This window comes from Carlito syrichta, unplaced genomic scaffold (assembly GCF_000164805.1).
Source record: "Carlito syrichta isolate Samal-C Ts95f unplaced genomic scaffold, Tarsius_syrichta-2.0.1 Scaffold308997, whole genome shotgun sequence".
NCBI classification, from domain to species: Eukaryota; Metazoa; Chordata; class Mammalia; order Primates; family Tarsiidae; genus Carlito; species Carlito syrichta.
Genome location: NW_007253093.1, coordinates 36429 through 43164, shown reverse-complemented (window position 1 = coordinate 43164; position 6736 = coordinate 36429). Strand labels below are relative to the sequence as shown.

The 6736-nt window shown below is 38.2% G+C and overlaps 1 pseudogene; it reads left to right on the top strand.

The window, feature by feature from the left end:
* The first annotated feature begins 2092 nt into the window (after positions 1 to 2092).
* Positions 2093 to 6399, top strand: LOC103268941 (annotated as a pseudogene).
* Positions 6400 to 6736: the final 337 nt, after the last annotated feature.

The following is a 6736-nucleotide window of genomic DNA, read 5'->3' as shown; positions in this document are numbered from 1 at the left end:
CACCTGAAAGTTTGTTTCCCATCCTCTTACTTTGAGTCTGTTGGTGTCCTTTCTAGTGAGGTGAGTCTCTTGAAGGCAATAGATTGTTGCCTGATGATATTTTATCCATTTTGCCATTCTATGTCTTTTCAGTGGTGCATTTAGTCCATTCACATTTAGGCTAATAATTGAAATGCAAGAGTTGATCCTTGTCATAAGGTTCTTACAGAGTTGTTCCTGTTTGTTTGTTGTCTTTCTTTGGGTTTTGGAGTTGGTTCATGTGTGTTTTTAATCTTCTGCCTGTATTCTTGTGAAGAATGCTGTTGTTCTTTTTTCTTTTTCTTCTGTGTTCAGTACTTTCTTAAGTTTTTCTTGTAGAGGAGGTCTGGTGGCAGCGTAGGTTCTTAGGGATTGGATATCTGGAAAAGACTTCAATTCTCCCTCACTAATGAAGCTTAGTTTGGCTGGATAGGTTATTCTTGGTTGAAATTGTTTATCTTTGAGAACTTTGAAGATAGGGCTCCAGGCTCTCCTGGCCTGAAGGGTTTCTGTGGATAAATCTGCTGCTATTCTAATTGGTTTTCCCTGGTAGGTGGTCTGGCCTTTTTCTCTTGCTGCCTTTAGGATTTTTCCTTTTATTGCTACTTTGTTTAGGCGAATTATTATGTGTCTAGGAGTTGGTCTTCTCATTTGTTGTCTTGCAGAGGTTCTCTGAATGTCTTGTGTTTGAATTTTTTCATCCTTAATGAGATGAGGGAAGTTTTCTTGAATGATTTCATGAAATGTTTGTTCCAGTGTGGCGTCTGTTTCTCTCTCTGCCTCAGGAAGCCCAATTACTCTTAGGTTTGGTCTCTTCAAGTGATCATTCATCTCTTGCAGGTTTTGTTCTGTGTTTTCGAGCTTCTTTTCTATACTTTTAACAGTTTGTGTTAGTTCTGTGTTTTGGTCTTCGAGCTCTGAGATTCTTTCTTCTGCTTGGCTGATTCTGCTTTCCATGCTTATTAGTCTGTTGTTCATTTCCATCACAGTATTCTTCACTGCTGTCATTTCTGACATCAGCTCCTTCCTATTTTCCTCTTGTCTCTCCTTAATTTTTAAAATTTTCTCCATTAATGTCTTGATGTCTGGGTTTGTTGCATGTAACCAGTCATTCTGGGGGCTCTTCATTGTTTGTGTTCCAGAATCTGTTTTCTCAGTGTCTGATTTCCCAGGAGTCTGTGTGAGACCTATATTCTTCTTTTGGTTTTTCTTCATTTGTGCAGTTATTCCCCCTCCCTACTTTTTCCTTCTCTCCACGTCACCGTCTTCTTTAATTCTGTTATTCAGGGGTAAAGGGATTGGTTTTATTTCTGTTTGTTCAATCTCCTATTCTTTATGTATGCCCTCTTACTTTGTTCAATTCTGGAGTTGCACTGTAGGTTGAAGGAGGTCCTTTTTGCAGTTTTGAGATTTACTTAAGGGGGGAGCTGTGATTAAAAAATCTATCTGCAGGTCCTGGTATTCACTGACAGTTGTGTGGATAATGTGGAACCCACTTCCCACTGCCCTGGAATCTTTCCGTGCAGTGGGGCTGTAGGTTTACTCCCTGAAATAAAATGTGGTTAGCCGGCGGGAGAGAATGGAGCAGATAGTGGGTTGAAGAGGGAAGTGAAGAGATAAGGGAGTAAGGGAAGAAACAAACGAGTGTGCCAACAAATAGAGAGAGGCCTATACTGAAACAGATAAAAACAGTAGACCACAGCTACAGACGAACCAACTCTCATACAAAAAATAAAAATAAAACATATAGTGATGCTAACATACAAGCTAATCAACCACCTTATTAGTGTGCTGTTGCTCTATACAAAGATATGGTTTACAGAGAGAAGAAAAGAGAAGAAAAGGAAAAGGAAAAAAGAAAAAAGGGAACAAAACTGTAGGAATAGAATTAAGTCATTAAACTAATAGAATCAATGAAGCACACTCTGAGACATTTCGTTTAAATCTAATGTCCTTTCAGGTCTGATTTCTAGTTTTCTTTTCAAGCTGGTAAATGAGTTTGCAGTTAGGGTCAGTTGCCCCTGGTCTGTTCTGAAGGACAGTTCAGATTACCCTCCATTCAGCACTCTGGTCTATGTCTTTATCAAGCTTGTTTCTCCTGTTTTGGTGTTGTTACCTTGAATTGCCAGCAGGCGGTGCTATCTCAGCTGCTCGCCCTAGAGGGGGTGGGGCCAGACAGGAACAAGATGGCTGCCTGCCTCAGGGCAGTCAACAGGAGACTTATGGCGGGTGGCCAGGGCATCTTGGTCGCAGGAGAGGTGGCAGGGATCCCAGCAGATCTTCCCTGAAGGGGTTTGAAGTGGATTGCCTCCGGCCCAGGTGGTGCAATGTGCCATGGCCGTCATGGAGGCTGCGGCAGCAGCAGCAGCAGCAGTGGCGGTGGTGGGGGGGGTGGCTGCGGCGGCAGCGGCACAGTTTGTGTCACAGTGACTGTCCAGTCCATTGCAATTCCCCAGCAGTGGCAACGGCCGAGCTCCGTATGAAGAGCAGGCTGCAATGTTGGGGTCCATAGCCTCCCGGGGCGAGAATCAGAGACTCACTGCAGATCTCCTTTGCAGAGGGTTTCACAGACCGAGTTGCCCCATCACCATCTTGCCGCTTCTGCAAATTCCTTTTTTTAATGTTTAATTTTAAATATGTGGGGTACAATTCAGGGTTAGGTATACAAATATTCATTATGCAGATACCCTTGTTGGTGAGGTATTTCCCCCCCAGCAGTTTCCCACTACTGCCAATCCTGCCTCTGCCCTCCCCTACTTCCCCTGGGAGGTAGATTTTTAGAACTTTTAGGAATTGCCACACTTTTCCACAGAGATTGTACTGTAGCTCCCCTCCCCCTTGTCTATCTTATTTCTTATGAAACGGGCACTTTGGGTTTTGATAAGTCTTTCACTACTGCCAATCCCTTTCTGATAGTATTATATTTGTTCAGGGTCCACTTATGTGTGAGAACATGTGGTTCTCATTTGTTTCTTTGATAAATCACTTAATATTACAGACTCTAAATCCATCCAAGTTGCTGCAAGTTTCATAATTTTGTCCTTCTTTATGACTGTGTGATATTCCATCATGTATATGTACCACGTTTTTTTAAATCCAGTCTACTTTTGAAGGGCAAGACAGTTGGTTCCATGTTTTTGCTATTGTGAATAGTGCTGTAATAAATATTCATATACAGGTATCTTATTTGGAGAATGATTTCCTCTGGGTATATTCCTGGAAGGAGGATTGCTGGGTCATATGGGAGGTAGATTTTTAGAACTTTTAGGAATTACCACACTTTTCCACAGAGATTGTACTAGTTTACACACACACCAACAGTGTAGAATTATTCCCTTTTCCTTGCATCCTCTCCAGCCTCTGTTGTTTTTTGAGTTATTGATGATGGCCATCCTGGTTGGAGTTAGATGGTATCTCAGTGTAGTTTAATTTGCATCTCTTTGATGATTAAAGCAACTGAGCATTTTTTCATGTATCTGTTGACTGACCATATGCCTTCTTTTGAGAAGTATCTATTCATATCTTTTGCCCACTTTTAAATAGGGCTGCTTGTTTTTTTCTTTTCAGCATGTTTGAGTTCCTTGTAGATCCTAGATGTTTGGTCTTTGTCAGATAAACAATTGGCAAACATTTTTTCCAGGACTGGACTGTCTCCCTATTCTCTTGATGGTTTCTTTAGCTTTGCAGAAGCTTGTCAGTTTGATGAGCTCCCCTCCCCCTTGTCTATCTTATTTCTTATGACAAGTGCACTTGGGGTTTTGATAAGGAATTGGTTGCCAGTTCCAATTTCCATAAGGGTGTCTCCTGCATTTTCTAAGATTCATATAGTTCGAGGTTTTATGTTTATGTCTTTGATCCATTTAGAGTTGATTTTGGTATATGGTGATAGGTGGGGGTCTTGTTTTAATCTTCTGCATGTGGTCAGCCAGTTTTCCCAGCACCATTTATTGAATAAGTTCTCCTCTCCCCAGCAGTTGTTAGTGGAGACTTTGTTGAAGATGAGTTGATTGAGAAATTGAGGTTTTGCTTAACTCAGGTATATTTTAACAGTAGCTTACTAATAAATTATTATTGCATGAGTGAACTTTATATTTATATTTGTATTTGTTGGGTTTTGCTATTGTATTAATTTTACTCTATTTCTTTTTCTAAGATCTTCCAACTCTCTCTTTCTTTAAAGTGAGGTTTGTTTTGAATAAATGGTTTCAAGGAAGAAGATAAAAAATAAAATAAAACATATATTTTGAGGAACCACCATAATGTTTTTCACAGTGACTGCACCATTTTACATTTTCACCATTAGTATACATGGTTCCAATTTCTTAATGTTCTAATACCTTTTTTGTGAAAACATTCTAACAGGTAGAAAGTGATATCTCGTGGTTTATATTTGCATTTCTTGGATGATTAGTAATATTAACATATTTTATACTGGCCATTTGTATGTCTTCTTAGGAGAAATTTCTGTTCAAGTGCTTTGCCCTTTTTAAAGCCCTTTATTTTTTTTGCTTTTGAGTTGTCAGAGTTTCTTACATAGTTTGGAAATTAACCCTTTAGTAGCTTTACAAATAATTTTTTTTCCATCCAGCATTGCTTTTTCAATCTGTTGATAGCCTCTTTATTATGGAGAAGTTTTTATTTTTATATAGTACTGTTTGCCTATTTTTGCTTTTGTTGCTTGTGCTTTTCATGCCATGTGCAATAAATCATTTCCAAGACCAATACCATACACTTTTCCCTTATATATTCTTCTAGGTGCTTTACAGTTTCAGGTCTTACGTTTAAGTCTTTAGTCAATTTTTGTGTACAGTATAAGTATCTAATTTTACTCTTCTGCATGTGGCTATAGAGTTTTGCCAACACCATTTCTTGAAGAACCAATTTTTTACTTATTGTATATTTTTGGAAACTTTGTCAAAGATCAGCTGAATGTATATGCATTGGTTCATTTCTGGGCTCTCTATTTTGTTACAGTGATCTATATGTCTATTTTTATGATAGTACCATACTCAATTACTGTAGCTTTGTAATATATTTTGAAATCAGGATTTATAATTCTTCAAGCTTTGTTCTTCTTTCTTAAGATTGTTTTGGCTATTCAGGTTCTTTGTGGTTCCATATAAATTTTAGAATTGCTTTTTCTACTAGTGTAAAAAATTGCATGGGAATTTTTGATAAAAAGTGTACTAATGCACTTGATCAGTTTGGATAGTATGGACAATTTAACAATATTATCTCCAATCAATTAACATGAACTGTCATTCCATTTATTTGTGTCTTCAATTTTTGTATCAATGTTTTGTAGTTTTCTGCATATGTCTTTTGTTTCGTTAGTTAAGTTTATTGCTAAGTATATTATTATTTCATAATGCTGTAAATAGGATTGTTTTCTTTGTATTCTTTTGAAATATTTCACAAATGATTTTTGTACAGTCTTGACAATTAAGTTCACAAACTCATCCTAGAAAAAGTGGTATATTACCTCATTGCTGACTATCACTACGGTCACCTTCAAAGTACTCCCCTTGGAAGCTATGCACTGATGCCAACACCTAGTCCACCACCAGTCAAATCAATTTTGGAACTGTTTTACTGGAATGACCATCAAAGTTGTTGTTGTATTACCCTTTATGCCCTGAATGTCATCAGTGTGTTTTCCTTTCAATATTTTCTTTATCTTCAGGTAAAGAGAACGTCATTGAGGGCCCAGATCAGTTGAATAGAGAGGATTTTCCAATACAGTTATTGCTAAAAACTCCCTCACAGACAGTGCTGCATGAATTGGTACATTGTCATGATGAAAGAACTCCTTCAGGGTCATTTCTGCACACACTTTTCTCATGCCAAAATTTTCAGTTAAACAAGATTGCAAAGTGAACTATAGAAGCTGAGAAAGGAATGGACTGTATTGAAAACTGAATGCCATTCTCTAAAAAAGGAAAATGTTTTCTATAGTCAGAACTGCAACGGCAAGAAAAAGAGTTGCATAATTCTAAGAAGCAGAGTTTAGAACTTACCAGTGATTTCAGTATCCTTCAGATGACTAGGAAAGAGCTTGAGAATCAAGTAGGATCCATGAAAGAACAGTATCTTCGGGATTCAGCTGATTTAAAAACTCTTCTCAGTAAGGCCGAAAATCAAGGAAAGGATGTACAGAAAGAGTATGAAAAGACACAGACTGTACTCTCAGAACTGAAGTTGAAGTTTGAAAGGACTGAGCAGGAAAAGCAGTCAATCATAGATGAGCTCAAACAATGTAAAGACAACCTGAAGCTATTCTTAGAGAAAAGAAATAATCCCTCCATATCACAACCCGTCTCAGCTATATTCATCGGCCTATTCCTGGCTTTCCTGTTTTGGTGTTTCAGTCCATTGTGGTAGAGAAAGAAACCCTGGCCCTGAATGCCCATGTTGGCTGCCCTGGTTGCAGAGACAGCCATCATGTTGTACATGCCAGGTCTAGCCAGAGCTTCTCCATGAGAACATTCCTTGAGTTCATACACCATTCTCCCTCTAGAAGGTGGCATCACACTCATGCTGGGGACAAACAGAAACATTTTCTTCCTTTTTACCTCTTAAAATAGCAGAATACAAGAATACAGCTGTAAGGTCATTGCTTTAAATTATATAAAATAGATCTGTTTATAAAGAGAATATATAATTGTGACTATTCTACTGGAAGCAATAATTTGCTTGCAGTTTTTCACATAATTTTTAA